This window comes from Taudactylus pleione, unplaced genomic scaffold (assembly GCF_031769625.1).
Source record: "Taudactylus pleione unplaced genomic scaffold, aTauple2 ptg000145l, whole genome shotgun sequence".
Lineage (NCBI taxonomy): Eukaryota > Metazoa > Chordata > Amphibia > Anura > Myobatrachidae > Taudactylus > Taudactylus pleione.
The window spans coordinates 4,726,338-4,748,347 of record NW_028284547.1 but is presented as its reverse complement, the minus strand read 5'-3'; the positions used below and the strand labels follow the sequence as shown (position 1 = coordinate 4,748,347).

Here is a 22,010-nt window from a genome sequence, read left to right as displayed (position 1 = left end):
TGCCACCTAGATACCTCACATCTGCGCATTCGTATGGGTTGTAATGCGCATGCGCCAACTAGTCAGTGCAGTCGGAAATCGTGTGCTCGCAAAATAGCGAGTGCCTGCTAATTTGAGTGACAGAATGAGGCGTTTGTGGGTGGTAACAGGGGAAGGTGCTTGAAAACGGGTAGTGGAGATCCAAACGCAGGCATGCCAAACGGTCAAAACGGGCGTTTTAAGGGCGTGCATAATTAACAAAGCAGCGTCATCGACCACGTCACTTGGTTGTCTTTTAGTCTGAACTGCTCACATGATTGCGGGAGGAAAATGCTACCACAAGAATTGTGAGCAGTTCATACGCCTTTCGATGCACTCGATTAATCAAATAAATAGCGGAGATGACGTATGATGCGAGCGGCCAAGGGCGTCTTTACAAAGTAGCGAGCGCATGTTTTGTTCGCTCGATCAGACATAGAGGCATCAACAGACCGCAAAGAGCGAGCGCTCAATTTAAATAGCCAGCCCCTTTTTCTGAACGAGCGTCCGCAAATAGCGTCCGGCTCTGAATCAGGCCCTGTGCCCCTTCAAGTCCTGCCTACTTTGCTCTGTGGCCCCTAGATCCTACCTTCCCAGCCTTGCTTTACCATCCTAGATACAACCCTCCCTGCTGTGTGCTTGTACAATGTGTAGCCACAAAGAGAGAAAGATGAGCCTCTCAACCAATCAATATATAAATATATGTTTTTCTTAATCTGGCAGCTGCAAACAGCAGGATCTGCAACCTGCTAATAAGAAAAGACTGCGCAAAATATGTTGAAGCGCTTGGTTGAAAAAGAACAATGGATACTATAAAAGCTATTTAATAAAACACTATAAACATGATACAAATGATTACAAAAATATTGTATTCAGTATTCTAAATTATATGTATCAACTCTTAGTGCTAATACAATATGTATAACTCTGTGTATTAGGGCAGTGCACAGATAATTATCTATAGGGAAGTCCGAGTCATCATAAACCGAGGATTATGCAATGCCTGATACAGCTGGTATGCACACACAATGGCCCTGATTCAGAGCCGGACGCTCTGACCAGAGCGCTCGCTCTGAATCAGGGCCCACCTCCATTAAAAAGGAGCATCCTCCTGGACACTCGTATAGCTGTGGGTCACCACCCACAGCATATACGAGCGTCCAACAAGATGGTCGCCATAGTCTTGACCATCGCGACCATCAGACTTGCGAGTGAAACCCTGTGGTCGGGTTTCTCAACCGCAAGCCCTGGAGTGATTTTGGCTCTATCAGAACCAAAATCACTCCCACTGACATCACTAGTGATGTCAGTGGGGCCGGCTTCAGATGGTAGGCGTTCCCATAGGAACGCCTCCGTCTGGCAGGCACGCCCCCGGCATGCCCACCAAAGGGGGCGTGCTGTCAATCAACCCAGAGCGATGGAAAGTCCTTCGCTCGCCGGGTCTCGCGCATGCGCACGACGGAGCTCCCTCCATCGTGCACATGTGCAGTGGGGAGCATTGACCCACTTGCGAGCGTACTGCCGCTCGCGAGTGGGTCTGAATGACCCCCAATGTCTGTAGATAGATTATTACTTATTATCATTGTATCTGTGTCATTATGGATATTTTCCAAATACAAAGGGCGTCCTTTTACTCTCAAGTGAACTTTAAACTAATATATTCTCTGGGATGCAAATGTTGAATAGTTCACCAAAGGTATAAGTTATTGACACTGTAGTCAGCAGGGCTGGATTAAGGCTTGTGGGGGCCCTGGGGCAACTAAGTTGTGGGGGCCCCCACCAAGCCACATGGAGCCTACCCTCTCTCCCCCGCCACACGGAGCCTACCCCCACCCTCCCTGATTACTTACCTTCTGGGTCTGTGTTGTGAATGCAGCAGCACAGTCAGCGCTGCTGCATAGAGCGCAGAGCGGCTACTGAGGCCCGATATCAGTGATCAGCGTCATGTACTTGATGTGTCACGCGATGCTGATGAGGGGACTTGGGAGCCCCTCTGCACTCTATGTGGCATCGCTGACTGTGCTGTTGCATTCAGAACACAGGTCAGTGCTCAGCCCCCATCAGTGGACACTGGACACCTGTTCTCCACAGGGTTACCCCAACCCTGTGTGGGCAGGAGCAAATACCGGATTTTCCGGGGGGGGTTATATACAATATATATATATATATATATATATATATATTTTGCAAATGGTGCGGCACTCACGGACAGGAACAATGTCAATGATCAGTGGACACGTCAAAAACGTTTCAGTTGCTTTATCCAACTGTCTTCAGAAAGTACAGTTGGATAAAGCAACTGAAACGTTATTGACGTGTCCACTGATCATTGACATTGTTCCTGTCCGTGAGTGCCGCACCATTTGCAAAATATCTAGTTGTTCTGTGGGGGCACCGGGCGAAGTTAACATTTTTTGAGCGGAGTGCCGGTCCATTGCGATATTATATATATATATATATATATATATATGGGTAACATGGACCCCGGCACTCCAGTGCTCCACAGAGTATACTGCTCTGGTACCCTCACCAAGGGACATTACCTCCACAATCCAACAAAGTAACTGATTGGCGGCACTCGGAGACTGTTCAATGGTGAATACCATACCCCATAACTGGGGGCTTTATTAAAGAGTCTATGTTTCGGGGATCGAACCACCTTCCTCAGGACTGATATATATATATATATTTTTGTATTATTTTTTTTTTACTATTTCTGCACGTATGTATTGAACACTCATATACATATAAATGTAGCAAACATATATAATATATATATAAAATACACACATACATACACACTAACACACATATACAGTATACCATACATACACACTAATACATATACAGTATATACACACACATAAACTAATACATACACACATATGCAGTATACACACACATAAACACATACATACACACTAACATACACACAGCCATATACACAAACACTACCACATATATACACATTAACACATACATACACATATATACACAATTAAACAGTAAACATATACAGTATACAAGCACATACATACACACATAGCAGTATACACACACATTAACACAAACATACACATATATACACAATAAAACAGTACACATACACTTACTTTATATGCAGCTGCTGGTCACATCCTTAGGCTACGCCCCCTCGTGCCGTAATGCCACGATTTTTGGGTAATTTGGGGGCGGGGCTTGTCATATTGGCTCTGTCCCCTCCGGTCATGTTAGCAGGGGGAATTGGTCCTTCAGGGGGGGTTTCTAGCTTCTCAGAACCCCCCCTTGCATGCTCTAGAGGTGGGGTCCCCTCTGTGTGTGGGGGCCCCTGGACAACTGCCTTTGTCGGCCCCCCTTAATCCAGCCCTGGTAGTCAGCCATATGTGTTAATGGCACAATACCTGTTGAGAACACACACTCACCCCAGATAGTCCTGTGTGGGGTGCAGCGCTTCATCATCTGACAATGAGAGCACATTCTGTGTGCTTTGATAGAAGGCACAATCTGTCTCAATCTCAAATTGCCGGTTACCCAAGCAATGACTTTCAGATGTCTGTATGGTGCAGCACTCTGCAGCCTGTCAGCGGGAATGCCAGCCTCCGATGGTGGCTATTGGTATATTTTATCTCAATTAACAGTTTAGCAGCTACCTGATTATCTATGGTAGTCCGGCTGCAGATCAAACACCTGTTCCCGGAGAGCTCAATGTCGGGGAGGTGTGCAGGTGGTGAACAGTTTTCTATCGGCTCAATATGAAGATGGCAATCTCATAGACAGTATGCAAATGCATATCCTGTGCACAAATGGTCCAACAGAGCTGTTATGATATTACCTGATGCATTTCTCCAGGTTTGGGGGTCTGGGTTTCTTTAGAAGGTATGTTTGTACAATGTCTAGCCAACCTTGTCATGTGCTTCTAATAAACTTTTTATACCAACATGAAAATCGTGGGTTGGTGCATGTGAACATGCATCAACCCAGGATGTTTTCAGTGTAAATGGATCCACCCAGGTCCAGGAACCTGGGGTCAAACTCTGGTAGCTTAGGAGGTTGGCAAAGGATAGTTCCCATGTCACACTGTAGTGTATATTGTGCAATCCAGGTCACGATGACCCTTGTCATGCCGCATGCTGCTCGATTGGTTTCAGTGGCGTTTGGAGATTACATCATCTCCAAGTGTCCACTGCAACCAGGGCCAGCCCAACTAGCATGGAGCAGCACTACATAGTGAGGTGAGAGGGAGGGGGAGCGGGAGGGGGAGATCAGAGTGCAGATTACCTGTGCCAGAAGTGCCAGGTCATTGTAGACATGGCTTTGGTGTGGATGGTGTATATCAACATTCCTAAGTCCATAAGGATAAACACATAATATGCCAGGATACCAGAGTATGGAAGCTGGGAAGGTAATAGCCAGGGCTAGAAAGTACATACATATATACTGGAGGTAACAATGCACCTTATTTACAGTTTTATCATACACTGTTTCCCATAGAAAGAATCCCAGTACTGAGAGGTTCCTGCTAAAACTTGGATAGAAATCTCTACTACTAGTCCCAGCACCTGCATGAGCAGGACACCTGTATATTACAGAGATCAGTCACAGCATCGGAAGCACAATCAACACTTGTTCCAGTTCCATTTTGTTTTTTTTATCACTTCCACAGACCTATTTGTGCCTTTCTTTTATACTGTATTTTATGTTCTAATATTTTGATGGTATATTTTAACATGGATGATATTAATTTTATTAAAAAACAGATAAAATTTATATTTTAAACCAGACAAATATTCTAAGATAAATGGTATTTTCTCTCTTGTTTGTTGTATACTATAGTATTAGGTGTCGGTAGTAGCACAGCCTTATGCCATGATAGTAACATATAAAGTTTCAAAAATGTAAATAATCATTTCAGGCAATTTTTGGGGGGTTTCCACATACACATTGTTTATTACACTGGTGCAGAGGATAAGCTATAGATGTTTCTCCTCTCCTGTCCTTAACAAGATTAATTTATGTAAAACACTTGTCACATTCAAAAAATTAAAATGTTCTCACATGTAAACATACAGAAGTTATACAAGTTAACCCACTTAAGAAACATTTGCTACATTCAGGCCCTTAGAGTGATTCCTGATGTGATTCATATGTGTTATTTTGCTATTAAAACACTTGCTGCATTCAGAGCATTTAAATGTCTTCTCTCCTGTGTGAATCCTCTGATGTCTAACAAGTACTTGCTTGGTGGTAAAACACTTGCGACATTCAGAGCATTTATGTGGTTTCTCTCCTGTGTGAATCCTCTGATGTGTAGAAAGATTTAACTTGGTGATAAAACACTTGCTACATTCAGAACATTTATGTGGCCTCTCTCCTGTGTGAATCTTCTGATGTGTAACAAGATTTGACTTGTTAGCAAAACACTTGCTACATTCAGAGCATTTATATGGTTTCTCTCCTGTGTGAATCATCTGATGTATGACAAGTTGTTGCTTGGTTGTAAAACACTTGCTACATTCAGAGCAATTAAACAGCTTTACTCCAGTATGAATCATCTGATGTCTAACAAGTAGGTGCTTGGTGATAAAACACTTGCTGCACTCAGAACATGTAAATGGTTTCTCTCCTGTGTGACTCCTCTGATGTATGATAAGATATGATTTATGTGTAAAGCTTTGGTCACACTCAGAGCATAGATGAGCTTTCTTTCCTATGAGACTCATCATGTATTAGATGAGAAATTAATTAGCTGTAAAGGTTTTTCTTTTCAGAAAATGATAGTAGCTTTATCAAATCCTCCAGTAGAATAAAATAATGTTTTTATTTTGCTTGATCAGAGAAAAATGTTACTTTTCACAACGTCTTCTAATATTCATAGTGCAGATTCTGCTCCGTATTTGACCTATAAGGAAAAATGTAAATTATTAAAAGAATAAAATTTACTAGGTTACATCTATTATTAGAGTTATAGTGTTATATTTTATTAGGAACATTATATATATATATATATATATATATATATTAACAAACCTAAAAACTATGACCCGATCATTTAAAATTGTTCTAAAATTGTAATATGTTATTAAATTGCTATATCCTAATTTCCAGTCAGATGTGCAGCACAGAGACCTCTACACTCCTGCAGCAGATAAATACTTGATATAAAATACACAGTCTATTATTGTTTCAATAACCATACTGTAATCCTCATACTGTGACCTTAGAATGTGCAGATTATACATTGCTCATCCCCTGCACTGACCATAGATGGGTAACACATGCTACTCATACTGTCACACCTACTGTCAGCTGATGCACCAGGATGCCGCCATTATCTCTGCACACACCATAGGAATGGGGATAATGTGACCATCTCACAGTCACTGCTCAGTGTGATATGTGCAGTGGAATAAGTGATCATTGTTATAGGAGATAAGCAGGTTTTAAAAGGTAAATAAGAATATTTGTGTTAGAGACATGGGGAGGTTTGGTGTAAGGGCCTAGGGTACATCACAAAAGGTGGAGAAACTATGATAAACAAACTTGACTTAATAGTTTGTATTAAAAACCAAATATGCATGTGCCCAGCAGCATATGTGCATTTGTGTAAGACTGAGGGGCAGGTTTAATTTGACACAATATTATCCCTTAAATTCAGATGCTGCCTCAGGTGAATAAAGATATATCTGAGTTAGATGGACCCTTTGGGGATTAAACCCACAGATTCAAACACTTATTACTGAGTCTATGGGTTACCACATGCTACCTCCGGCCTTCTCACACTGGGAAACTGATATTTAGTCATGGAAATAACTACCACAGGTACAATAGGTGCAGCTGCTATGGGGCCAGAACTCAGGGGGCTCATCATTCTTGTCAAAGCTAAAAGTGATATATACTTGTTTCACCAGAGGGTGGTACATTAGGGCCCTTACACACTTTTGCTGTGGAGCCTTTAAATACCTAGTTATGCCCCTCCAACTAAATGAATAGCTCTGGCTAGAGCTTTATCTACATGGAAAACATTGTGGGTAATTGAATATGCCTATTAGTGTACCCAAACTATATATAACAGTAACAAATATATAGTAACATTATGCACTGAGCAATATGTAAAATACTTTGTTAGAACTGCCACCTAAATATCCCTTTATAAATACTTACCTTATGCACAGAGTAATATCTAATAAACTATAAAGGAGCTGCCACCTAGATACCTCTTTATATATACTAACCTGATGCACAGAGTAATATGTAAGATACTATGATGGAGCTGCCACCTATATACCTCTTTATATATACTAACCTGATGAACAGAGTAATATGTAAGATAATATGATGGAGCTGCCACCCCGATACCCCTTAGTAAATACTAACCTGATGCACAGTTATATGTACGATTCTATAAAGCAGCTGCCACCTAGATACCCCTTTTTATATACTAGCCTAATGCAATAAGTAATATATTATTTGCTATTAAGGAGCTTCCAACTAGATACCCCTTTATTAATTCTAAACTGATTCACATAGTAATATATTAGATACTATGAAGGAGCTGTTACCTAGATACCCCTTTATATATATTCTACTGACCTGATGTACAGAGTAATATGTAGAATATTGTGATGGAGCTGCACCTAGATACCCCTTTATATATAATGACCTGATGCACAGTGTTCTATATAAGATACTATGATGGAGATGTCACCTAGATACTCCTTTATATATACTAACCTGATGCACAGAGTAATATATTAGATACTATGAAGGAGCTGTTACCTCGATACCTCTTTGTGTGTCTATGACTTTTACTCTTTTTTTCTCCATTAGAATATTTTTTTATTATTTTTTATTATTTGCTGTGGAGATTCTATGAATGGTCATACATGAATTAATAATAATAATGATATTCTTTAGTTATATTGAAAACTATTCCTTGAAAATATTAATACATTTATTTAAAATTAAATTAGATTAAGATTAAAATAATATATAACAAAATTATTTGTAGTATGATATAATAAATAGTATTTTGATCATTAATCATATTCAAAAGACAGTTACTAATAGTGATGTTTGTGACTGTCATATATAAGGTTTAATTGGTGTTATATTCACTCATTATAATTAATAATTTTTATCAAGTGTAATAATAGGAAAAATATGGAAAAAATATGGAAAAAAAATGTAAAATATTTTTGTGTAATATTAGTGACATAAATCATTTCAAAAGTGCTAAAATCAGTGAAAGTGTTAAAATGTTAAGACAATAGGATAGTGTTTGAGGAAAGCATAGGATCTTAGGGTCTCATTCAGACCCGCTCGCAAGCGCCTGAGCACTCACAATTGGGTAAAAGTTTTGCTTTGCGCATGCGCCACGGCCACACTGTGCGTGCGCAAGCCCCAGAGTGAGAGAGAAATTCTCTCGCTCCAGGGCACACTACAAAAGGGGCGGCTGTTGATGTTGATCGACAGCTCGCCCCATTTTGTAGGTGCAGTGGGGGGTGGTTTCACAAACGGAGGCGTTCCCAAGCTAATGCCTGCCATTTGTGAGCGAGATCACCAGTGATGTCAGTGGGAGAGCTTCCGGCTCTATTAGAGCCAGAAGCTTTCTGGGGCTTGTGGCAGATGAGACCCTACCACAAGGGTCTCGTTGCAAGCCCCGATGGTCGCGAGGGTCTTGACCTTCGCGACCGTCAACCTGGTCGCTCGTTAAGGCTCTGGGTGGTAACCCACAGCCTAGTGAGTGGCCAGGAGGCCGGATCAATGTTTAGATGCGGCCGTCCTCATTCAGAGCGAGTGCTCGCATTTTGCGAGCGGCTCTGAATGAGGTCCTTAGTCCTATGCATATATCCTGTGTAAATATAAGACTAAATAAAAGTGTTTATATCAAATCTCATATCCTTGTGGATGTGATAAACTGTTGTGACTGTGAGTGATATCCCCATAATTGAATATTACTGATAGAGTAACATTAAAGTGGACAAAAGGTCTATGATCTTTGATTTATGTTTCATAAATCAGAATATTTTGTAAATGCAGATTCCCTTTATACCCATAAAATACAACATTTAGTAAAATAATAATTTTAATATTGTGATATGAGATGGAAGTTTATATCTGAGATAATCCCTCTAAAAAAGTTTAAAAACAAAAATAAAATAAATGAGAAAGTGCTAGTGCAAATATGTAATAATCAAAAATGTATCTAAATATTAAAATTCTTATATTGAATGTGTGTTGGATAGTGAGTTTCCAAGTGTATCAAGGTCCTAAGAATGGTATTCAGATCCCCGTTCTTTAGGGGGAATAAGTATACTGTTAATTAATCTAAAAAGACTGTAGAATTATTGTTTTCATTCAGTTCTTTGGTGATGATTGTGTTCATCATGTAAATCATTTTTGGTTCTCTTTGTGCTAACTCTTTCTTCAAATCTCCTCTTCTGATCCCCAGCTGGACCTTTTCCATTCCAAAAGCTTTCAGATATTTTGGATTACCTCTTCGTTCCATCAGAAAATGTTAAGCCATGCTGGTAAATTGTTTCATTTTAGTTCTCTTTCTCAGCATTCCTGATGTTTCCCACATGTTCTAGTATTCTTTATTTTAGTTTTCTACTTCTCATTCCTATGTATCTTTTTTGAGATTCACATTCCAAGCAGTATATTACACCTTGGATATTGCAATTGATATATCCCTTTATTTTGTTGAAATATCCGCATCTGTCTATATACTTTTTGGTCTTTTTCATGTAACTGCAAGCTTTGCAGTGACCACATGAATAACTTCCTTCAAGTTTATCTTTTTTCTTTAAAATGTACTAGTCTAACACCAATATTTTGTGATTTTCTCCAACTTATGTTAATTTGATTTCCTATTTGTTTGGCAAGTTCTTCGTCGGTAAGTAATACATGCCAATGTTTTTGTAGTATGTCACATATATCTTTCCATTGGTTGCAATATGTACCAATGAAACTAGTTTTTTTCAGTTGTAGATTCCTCACTTTTTATCCTTGGTACTAATAGATCTTTTATGTTTTTTTGCTTTGCCTATTTGTGTGCTCTCTTGATGTTTCTTCTGCTATATCCCTATTTAATAGGCATGTTTCAAGTTCTTTTGTTCTTACTTCAAAGGTTTCCATAGCCAAGCAATTCCTCTGTGTTCTTAGCATCTCTCCTTTGGGGATTCCATTTCTGGTTGCTATATTGTGAGAGCTCTCAAAATTTAATATATTATTCGTAGCAGTGGGTTTTCGAAAGACATCTGTTTCTATGTTTCCTAATTCTGTAATTTTTATGGTGAGATCCAGGAAAGTAATTTTTTTTTGGCTCATCTCCATTGTGAGTTTAAGATTGAAGGGGTTATTGTTTAGTTCTTCTATGAATTCTTTAAACAGATCTTGTGGTCCCTCCCAAATTATTAGGAGGTCATCAATGTAGCGATTCCAGGCTATAATTATTATAATTAATGTATGACCATTCATAGAATCTCCATAGCAAATAATAAAAAATAATAAAAAAATATTCTAATAGAGAAAAAAAGAGTAAAATTCCTAGATATACTCCCTATTGATGATTGCTAAGTTTGAGGTACTTAAACCAAGGTAGGGCAGCGACTCGGCTTGCCCTAAGGAAGATGGACATCTGGCAAAATAAATATTGGCTCTTGCACATCCATACTGCTGAATTACAGTATTGATGGTCTATACATGCAGTGAACCTGTCTGCACCAGCTCGCTATTATAGTGCACGAGTCCAGAGTACAGGGGACTCCTGAGAATCAGCAGCAGGCAGTGTCAAACCCACAGTGGACAATACCAGAACCATGAGGCTGCATTCTCATATGGCAATCACAGTCTAAGATAGGGAGGGGGATCAACAGTGGTGGGCAATATCAGACCCGCATCTGCATTCTCACACTGCCTATGATAGGAAGGGGGATTATTACACCAGCGAAGAATTTTATTTACAATAACCGCATGAAATGGGATTAACACCATATGAAACAGGGACATTGTAAAAGATCAATCACATCTCATGTTACCATCATCAAAGGGGGAATAACAATCTATAAAATAGATGTTACCCATTCTATGCAGAAAATGACCAGATGGATAATAAGTGTGTAATATTATCCTCATGTTGTTATAGACATATGAATAAATAGGTAACACTAAGGAATGTTACAAACATCTTATATTTGTATCATACCATCACCAATCAACCTGTCCCCCCATCCTCTCTTCCTGAATTCTAACTTTTTCAAATATCAACTTGAAAAGGAAACAGTAACATTAATATCATTTGTGGACCTCAGTAACATTGAAACAATACATAGTTTACAATGTTACAATTGCTCTGATATTGCATTAATAAATAAATTAACTAATGTTCAAAGAAGACAGTAATGCATAACTATACTGATAAATTACATCAATAATATATCGATAAATTCCATGTGAAAAGTAGAGTACCAAAAATCATATGGTTCTGCACACTGCCCTAACTAAAGGATATACAAAAACATGATAAAATACAGAGCAATTAATACAAATAGTACTGTGATTCAGCTGAATGGATTTTTCCATTTAAATATTAATACACTTTTTCCATTCTACCAGCACCGTTTCTACTATATATATATTTAATATATGCTTGTGATCTTAATTAAACATTTAATAAAGGTTATATTTTAACTACTATTCAAGGAGCATCCAATTTCCAATAAGGTCCTGGAGTGCACGTTTGAAGTCTCACACTATATATTTTTTCTTTTGAACCTTTATAAGCTTATAAATTTTAGATTATAAGCTTGCGGGTAGGGCCCTCTTTCCTTTATGTCTGTTACTACCCAGTTTGGTTCTATTAATGTTATTTCCATTTGTAAAGCACAATGGAATATGCTGCGTTAATAATGAAACTGTTAATAATAAATAATAATTACATAACACTTTATATATAGCAACCAGATGCACAGAGTAATATGTAAACTACTATTAAATTTTAATTATACTAATAAAAAAAGAAAATATTGTAAATATTTTGGATACAATTATAAAGATTATCTAGAATTGTTAGCCACATAAAACCACTGTATTGGTAGGGAGCAATGAGATGTGTAAATTGATAGATAAAAAAAATCTCACATAATAACAAAAGAAAAAGAAATATAAATTGCATACTGTGGATTATATTGTTGACAGAGAATATATAGATACATAATACATAACAGATACAATAATTCTAATAGAGAACATATAAGTTTATTACATAGATGATCCCTAAATTTTACTAACATACAAAAAGTAATATATGCAATGTCTATGTGTGTATCAATATATTCTTATGTATGATATAATTACCTTATTTTGGAGATTATTTCATTTGTATGTTTCTTATTTCTTTCTTCTTCCAGCTCCAACATGCAACTAAACCAGTAGCTCCTCCATCAATTATCAGTAGTCTGATACAGCCTATTTATAGTCATTCCTCCCCCATCTCTCTCCAGTAGTTCCCAGGATGACCAGAAGGATTTCTTACACTAGGAGGTGACATGTAAATTAGGGTCTTATAAAATTAGTACATTTTCATTTAGCAAAGCAGCTTCCCGTGCCTAGCTCATTGTCTTGAAAAAGAGGTGTAAATATTCCTAAAGTAACTTACTACAATGGGAAATGCTAATTACACCTTAGCAGGGGTAACACCTTGTATTCTAATTAGCTCATAGAAGCCTCTGGCCTCCCGTTATGTCACCAAAGGGACCTTTTGTATAGGAGTCCCTATTGTCTGGGCAGAGTTTCAGCAGAAAAACCTGTTCTATATATCAGCAGGAACCTCACAATGATTCATTGTACATAATAACACACACACACACACCCTGATGACGATGCATTAAAATGGCATCAAAATGTTGGAATTAGATTCCTGACTAAAAGTCAAATGTTTTAAATCTAAATAAAATTATATTTCTCATTATCTTAAAGACATTGTGATATAAAGGCTTATTATAAGTTTCTTAGACACATAAAAAAAGTGTTGTTAATGTGTGAATTTATTTTTGAAAGGAGAATTTTAATGTAATATAACTTTTAAATCCCCCCCCCAACAAGTAGTTTTATTTTAGTACTTGAGTCAAAGTTAGAGGTAATAATTAATTATGTTTCTCATTATCTTAAATATATTGTAATACAAAGGCTTACATGTAAACCTTAAAGGAATTCCGCACTGGATAATATACTGCCATTATGTAATAGATATCTCTGTGTGTGTAACTTACTAGAGACTAATTGGTGTTGTAAAATATTCACTATATTCCCATTTAGTCATATGACCTCAGTCACAAAGGAGGCCTGAGTAGGTTCTGGACACATACAAACGGTTACCCGTGGCACTATAAATCAGGCATTTTATATCATATATGCTAATTCAGGGGTGTCATGCTATAGATAGCATCAGTGTACTACTCACAACTTGATACCAGGTGTATCATTCTGGATATTCGCTTCCATTACATGTGTTATTTATAACAATATTATGGTTTAAATGTATCCAGCGGTATGAGGATGTCACTTTATTGGTGCTATGAAACAACATGATTATATAGATCTACCTATTCTATTTCTCTATTGACTGTGGCCAATCTCAATCAGTAATTCTCTCATCAAGTGTCCAATGCTGATGTATGACACTTGACAGTAGAAATGAACACTTGAGTAACGTCCCTGTCAGTCTGGTGTTTCCAAGGGTAACTGTGCTCTGGAAGTCACTCACTCCTCTCAGATAGCTACGGCACAAGTGGGGAGCAGCAGATTTAGGAATAACAGTTCTTTACCCTGACTTTCCTTATTTCATCTGGGTTACATCCTGAGACCTATATGCCACATATTGTAAAAAAAATCCTTGACATCATTGAGGGTGCAACCTGTTGAACATACAATTTTTTATCATTTAAAGATATTACATATGAAGAATTCAATCATAATATTTCGCCAAGAGGGAGGAGATTGAAGTTTTCTATTGTTTGCTCCTAAAATAAGAATTTACTATACTCAACAAATGATTAGGAGCATGATTTTTGCTGCAAAAATCTATCTTATGTATGTACCAAGACATTGATTTCTTTTCTGTGTGTATATTTTTGTTTGTTCTGGTGTGTCGATACTAGGTGGCCTATATTTTACTAGATTAATAAAAGTTATATTTTAAATATTTCCACGTCATACTTATTTATTTAGAAACAAGAGTGCTCACATAATAGAGTTTTCTTTTCCTTTTTAATTTTATAGATGTATTGTACCCTAGTGAGCACCGCAACTACCCAGCATAATTTGTAGATATAGATTCTCCCTTATAGATATCAAGGGAATAGTGGCTTAGATATAATATTTGACAATGTAAGTAACCACTACATATTTGGCCTGTGCGACATCATCTCCTCATCCCCTTTCCCCTTCTGTTTTGTTTTGCAGTAAGATCTACGATCCAACTATACGACTGCGGGGATGTGCATCAGCATTGTATACACACAGATACTACACACGATGTGCACGATTGATCATTGCGATTGATCAAAATCCTAAACATCGTGTATAAAAATTGCACTGTCTATGGGCCGCTTTACTGGTAAGTCTGTGGTGCTCCTCAGAGCCAATTTGTAATGCATGAACAATTAAAGAAAAAAAGAAAGAAGCAGACTCTTATTGAAAAAGATCCAGGAGAGATCAAAACGGCTATGGTGCAGAGAGTTGAGGGCTTCTTTCAGGACTTATAAAAGGGAGTGTTTCTCTAGTATGGATTGGAGGTATGCATGACTCCTTATAACAGGTTTTCAAAGTCCGGACCTTTTTTCACCTGTTTGGGGGAGTAATTTTTTGCATACTTTTCAGTTTCCATCTTCCCACTCCTATTGTGATTTGGACTCTGTTTATGGATTTCTTTCATTAGTTCCTGTTTTAGTGTATTACACACAATTTTTATCCATTTTTGTATTTAATAAATATTTTTTTCATCACCTCAACTATGGGATTCATTACATCGGTAACCTTAAAGAAACTTTTAAGGGTGGAGCCCGACCATTACACATGTGAGTTGGGGTAAGTTATCTCCTCTGTAGATCACACATAGTGATGTAAAGATAATTCCCACATATAATTGTAGTGAGTCTACGGTACGCCATACTGTGTGAATAGCGGTGGCAAGGATCTATTCTACCTCTGGGAGAATTTGAATTCACAATTCTATTTCCATAATCACATGAAAGGAATTTGTACCTTTAATTGCACTGCAAATACTACACATTGGTCGTTTTTGTTGTATTTTCTTTTGTTTGACATTTATTGATCATCACTGAAAAATATCAATCAAGTATACAGAACATCGATTTTAAATGGTGACATTTGGGTATAAGTATTATTTCCCATAACCTCGATCTGCATATGTTTCATATGTGATATTATGTATGATGTCTTTGCTGGTTTAGTTTTATATATTGCCTTTGATCCCATCCACTCTGTAAATATTCAGCTCTTATTGAGGGCATCCTTTTAGGTTTACAACAATTGGATAGTTTAGTATACTATAAAACTTATCTTACAATGTTATCTAATAAAAAATATGAGCAAAACTAAACATATGTATTAACATCTACATATTTATTCACAAAATAGTTTTCTCCACTGAGAAAGAAAAAAAGGTTAAATTCTAGGCGAAATATTATCAATCAATTAGGGGTAATACAGTATATCTACCACCTATTATAACAATCACTGACTCACTGGCAGTCTTATGCTGGCCATACACACTATAATTATTGGGGGAATCCACCCAATATCTGCAGATCACCTCATTAATTTTAGCATGTGTGCAGGCGTCCGAGGGTTAAATATTGCTTGGATGGGCATGCTGGATTGTCCAGCATGCCCGTTCAGTTTGATATTTATGAGTTAAAATGTCGGCCGCATCAGGTAGTGTAAGCCCAGCCACAGCCGATAGACAGACATTTCCTATGTTCCTTTCAATGGAGGGAACAGGGAAATGTCTCCCCCCCGGGGGGCGGAGCACAGATGTCGGGGCTAATACACTGTGAGATATCTCACAGTATATGCCGCGGACATCTGTGGGCAGGCGGGCTGCCAGATAAAATGTATGTTGGTCTGACAGGCATTTAATCTGGACGTGTATGCCCAGCTTTAGGAACATATGTTCATTGTTTTATGTCACCAGAAAAAGTAAATTTCAATACATTTGAATACACTTGCATTCATCTCCAATGAACATGCAAATAGAGAAAACCCAAAAGAGGGCTATTTTCAATACTGTAATTCACATATGGATATTTGCAATGATCTCAAATGGACATGCAAATGTAAAAAACAGAATAAACACATCTAAGCACAATATATTCAAAGGTAATCAGCACAGATGTCATTAGGATTTTCTAACATTGAGGGTCACATGTGAAGTAGTAGCAATCATTTCAAATGCATTATAGTATACTAAACTACAACTAAAGACAATATGGAAACTTTGATTTTACACAAATCACTAACACTATCAACCTGGCACCCACAGCCAAAGGGTGCCGGGGTAGCCCCGGGCTATCAGTCTAGGCCTGGGGTGCCCTGGAGAGGGGTACCCCTTTATTGGGGGGGTACCCAAGTCCCCAGGGATCCCCGGCCTGGACTGACTTGCGGTCAGGGATAATGCTTTGGCCGGGGACACCGGTGAAAGGTTTTCCCTGGCTGTGGCATTATCCCCCTGCTAGAAAGAGTTCGGTGCTGGTTTTGGAATTTTCAGGGGACCCCTACTCGTTTTGTCCCCTGATTTTCCAGAACCAGGACAAGCTCAACAAAGCCCTGTGCTGGTTCTTACTATACAGGGGCCCCCTACGCATTTTGGCCCCTGTATTTTTAGAACCAGAACAGGTTTTATAAAGCCCGGTGCTGGTTATGCTTTTGGGGAGGGGGTGCACGTAATTTTTTTTTTATTTAAAAACATTTTACATAAGTACACACAGAAACATGTACATATTTCATGGATATGTGCATGTTTCTGTGTTAATCTGACCTGCTCAGGATGTACTCGCTAGCCTGAAGCAGGTCTATTATTTGGGGACTTTTGGTAATCTTTTTTTTGTGAGTCTGAAACAGACACTCTATTACATTGGGCGAGTTGATTGTTTTCAATGTGAAAACATCTGGATGCGAGTTTGAGAATGGGGAGTTTTAGTAACTCTGAAAAATGCGAGTTTTTGTGAACAGACACCCTATTACATTGGAGAGTTGTGAAAAATTGCGAGTTTAGCACCCTATTACATTTGGCCCAATGTGCCTATGAGATGCCTCAATGGAGTATTGGGACCAGTGGAAAATTCAATCCCCTCTATATATCTTATATGGAGTTGATCACATATACAGTCAGGTGCATAAATATTGGGACATTGACAGAATTTTCATATTTTGGCCTCTATTCACCACCACAATGGCTTTGAAATGAAACAAACAAGATGTGCTTTAACTGCAGACTTTCAGATTTAATTTGAGGATAATTGCATCCAAATCAGGTGAACAGTGTATGAATTACAATGGTTTCTATATGTGCCTCCCACTTTTTAAGGGGCCAAAAGTAATGGGGCAAACTAAACAATCCTATATCAAACTTTCACTTTTTATTACTTTGTTGCAAATCCTTTGCAGGCAATTACAGCCTGAAGTCTGGAACGCATAGACATAACCAGACGCTGGGTTTCGTCCCTGGTGATGCTCTGCCAGGCCTCTACTGCAGATGTCTTCAGTTCCTACTTCTTCTTGGGGCATTTTCCCTTCAGTTTGTCTTCATCAAGTGAAATGCATGCTCAATCGGATTCAGGTCAGGAGATTGACTTGGCCATTGCATAACATTCCACTTTTTAGTATTAAAAAACTCTTTGGTTGCTTTTGCAGTATGCTTTGGGTCATTGTCCATCTGCATTGTGAAGCACCGCCTAATGAGTTCTGAAGCATTTGACTGAATATGAGCATATAATATTGCCCAAAACACTTCAGAATTCATTCTGCTGCTTTTGTCAGCAGTCACATCATCAATAAATACAAGGGAACCAGTTCCATTGGCAGCCATACATGCCTACGCCATGACACTACCACCGCCATGCTTCACTGATTAGGTGGTATGTTTTGGATCATGAGCAGTTCCTTTCCTTCTCCATACTCTTCTCTTCCCATCACTCTGGTACAAGTTGGCCTTTGTCTCATCTGTCCATAGGATGTTGTTCCAGAACTGTAATGGCTTTTTTAGATGTTGTTTGGCAAACTCTAATCTGGTCTTCCTGTTTTTGAGGCTCACCAATGGTTTACATCTTGTGGTGAACCCTCTTTATTCACTCTTGTGAAGTCTTCTCTTGATTGTTGACTTTGATACATATACACCTACCTCCTGGAGAGTGTTCTTGATTTGGCCAACTGTTGTGAAGGAGTTTTTCTTCACCAGGGAAATAATTCTTCTGTCATCCACCACAGTTGTTTTCCGTGGTCTTCCGGGTCTTTTGGAGTTGCTGAGCTCTCCGATGCGTTCTTTCTTTTTAAGAATGTTACAAACAGTTGATTTGGATACACCTAATGTTTTTGCTATCTCTCTGATGGGTTTGTTTTGATTTTTCAGCCTTATGATGGCTTGCTTCACTGATAGTGACAGCTCTTTGGATCTCATATTGAGAGTCGACAGCAACTGATTCCAAATGCAAATGTCAAACCTAGAATCAACTCCAGACCTTTTACCTGCTTAATTGATAATGAAATAACGAGGGAATAGCCCACACCTGTCCATGAAATAGCTTTTGAGTTGATAGTCCCATTACTTTTGGTCCCTTAAAAAGTGGGAGGCACATATAGAAACCGTTGTAATTCCTACACCGTTCACCTGATTTGGATGTAATTACCCTCAAATTAAATCTGAAAGTCTGCAGTTAAAGCACATCTTGTTTGTTTCATTTCAAGCCATTGTGGTGGTGAATAGAGGCCAAAATATGACAATTATGTCAATGTCCCGATATTTATGCACCTGCCTGTACATAAGAAAAAGAAAGGTTTTAGGTGTGAAACAATATACTGATGTATAATCACCATACAAGATCGTTTGAGGAATGAGCCGCCTGTCCAATGCAAAAGTTCATGTGTATATTGTTTGACCGCAATGCATTAACTCCATATCATAAAAAAGCCAGGAATCAACCTGACTATTACACAATCCTGCATCACATTCTGGATCACAGAGCTCCAGCTTCTGTGTTACGTTACTCACAATAGATCCACGTTCTGGCGTCTCCTTATGGTGGCACCAGACCAGGCCAAGGGAGTAAATGTGACAATGTCCTTAGTTTAACGTCGCCCCAGCGACTTGCAACCAGGTAATAGAGGTGAATATAGCAATGTCCAGTAAAGGATGTATAGTGACTGAAAGCAGTATGATTGGTTATGAGTGGAGAAAATGGATACCTGTATACTACAACTCTATGTAGTGTGTCGCTTCTCCACTGATAATAAGATGGCTCTGCCCCTGATGATGATAGGCAGTTCTCCAAATTCTGGGATGCCGGTGATAGCCACAGAAGTAATTTCCCATTATTAGGAGGTATGCAGAAAGTATGAGAGCAGTCCACTGTATAGCCTTGACCAGGCCTGCCGAGAGCCATGGCAGGCATGGGTAATAGGGGGCGTGCCCTAATTACGGGGGGTGTGGCCATGCCCCCTTCCCGGAAAAAATTTTTTTGCACGCTTGGGATGGGGGACACTTTGAACTCCCTCAGCCCGGCACAAACCCAGGGGGGGCATGATCAGTGTGATCGCTTCCCCCCACTGGCATAGGAGACTGCTCAGCAGCCACAAGCAGTCTGCCACTTCAGCTCAGCACACACTGTATATGGGCTGCTGTGAGGGAGGGTGGGTGGCGCCACTATCTTGCCGACTATCTGGCTGCCGACTATCTGGCTGCCTTTTCTGGGAGAGCTGGGGGGCATGTCACAGTTTTGAGGCTGGGCCGGGGGCGTGATCTTGCAATCATGTCATCATGGCCCCACCCCTGGCAACATGATGCCTTTAATCTTGCCATTGTGTTGCTGGGGGCGGGGATACAATGAAATGATTTAACTCAAATAGCGTCATCAGCCCCCCATCCCCCCACCCCTGCTGCAGGTATATTTTTTCTTCTATATCCGGCAGGCGGGGAGGAGGGAAAATAACTGGGACAAGTCCCTACTATTCCAGGAGGTCAGGAGTGGAACACGATTTTTTCAAGAGGCTCCCAGCCAAATCGGGAAAGTAGGCATGTATGACTAATCTATCCAATTGTGGTAAACCTACAAGAGGGCCACAATAACAGTCTGTTTCTTTGTTTATTCTTTAATTGTTCATGTGATACAAAGGCTTAATAAGAGTTTCTTAGCCAAATATAGTGTAATTGTTGCCTATGTATTTTGTTTTTAAAATCATTTTAATATAATTATTTTACAAATGCACCCTAAAAAGAACTTTAGAACTTGAGTGAAAGTTATAGGTGGTAAATATTAACTCACAATGAGTTTTTCATCATTTTTGGCTTGCTAATACCTAAGGCCAATCACTAGTGCTATTAGAGGGAATTGTCAAGAACAGCTCAAATTAGCACAGAGAAAAGACAGTCCATCATTACTTTAAGATTTTAAGGTCATACAATCTGGGAAATTGCAACAACTTTGAAAGTTCCACCAAGTGCAGGTGCAAACACCATACAGCGCTGTGATGTAACAGGCTCCCATGCGGATTATAGACAGAGGATACATTTATTATAGTCACTGCCCTCAGTAATCACCTATTAATAGCATTTCAGAATAGAGGCCAAATTAATGATAAATTGAGTACAAGCAGCAGACACATCTCACCGCTTATGATTCAGAAGAGATCAAACTCAGATCTTTATTGTAGAATTGCTGCAAAGTAAACACTACTATAGGAGAGAAATAAAAAGACTCTTGCTTGGGCCAAGGAATACAGGCTGCAGTCATCATCCCATTTCCAAATTGAACGTGTCTGTTTCCACCTTTTTTACAGATTTATCATACACTGTTTCCCATAGAAATAATCCCAGTACTAAGAGGTTCCTGCTGGAACTTGGATAGAAATCTCTACTACTAGTCCCAGCACCTGCATGAGCAGGACAGCTGTATATTACAGAGATCAGTCACAGCATCAGAAGCTCAATCCACACTTGTTCCAGTTCCATTTAGTTTTTCTTTATCACTTCCACAGACCTATTTGTCCATTTCTTATATACTATATTTTATTTTATAATATTTTGATGGTATATAACATGGATAATATTAATTTTATTAAAAAATGATAAAATGTTTTAAGCCAGACAAATATTTCAAGATAAATGCTATTTTCTCTCTTGTTTGTTGTATACTATAGTATTAGGTGTCAGTAGTAGCACCGCCTTATGCCATGATAGTGACAAATTACATTTCAAAAATATAAATAATCATTTTAGGCAATTTTTGGTGGGGTTCCCCATATAGACTTTGTTTATTACACAGGTGCAGAGGATCAACTATAGATGTTTCTCCTCTGAAGTCTTTAACAAGATTAATTTATATAAAATACTTGTCACATTCAGAAAATAAAAATGTCCTCACATGTAACATATAGAAGTTATACAAGTTAACCCACTTAAGAAACATTTGCTACATTCAGGCGCTTAAAGTGATTCCTCATGTGATTCATACATGTTATTTTACTATTAAAACAATTGCTGCACTCAGAGCATTTAAATGGCTTCTCTCCTGTGTGACTCCTCTGATGTACAACAAGTTCAGGCTTGGTGATAAAACACTTGCAGCGTTGAGAGCATTTATGTGGTTTCTCTCCTATGTGAATCATCTGATGTATAAAAAGTTCTTGCTTGATGATAAAACACTTGCTACATTCAGAGCATGTAAATTTGTTCGTCAGGAGGCTTGTCACCTAGCAAC

At 38.6% G+C, this 22,010-nt stretch overlaps 2 pseudogenes; one reads left to right on the top strand and one right to left on the bottom strand.

Annotated features, from left to right (window-relative positions):
• The window catches only part of LOC148522640 (uncharacterized), an 808,266-nt pseudogene that overhangs the window by 492,746 nt on the left and 293,510 nt on the right, over positions 1-22,010 (top strand).
• LOC148522643 (uncharacterized) overlaps positions 5,109-22,010 on the bottom strand; it is a 42,072-nt pseudogene continuing 25,170 nt past the window's right edge.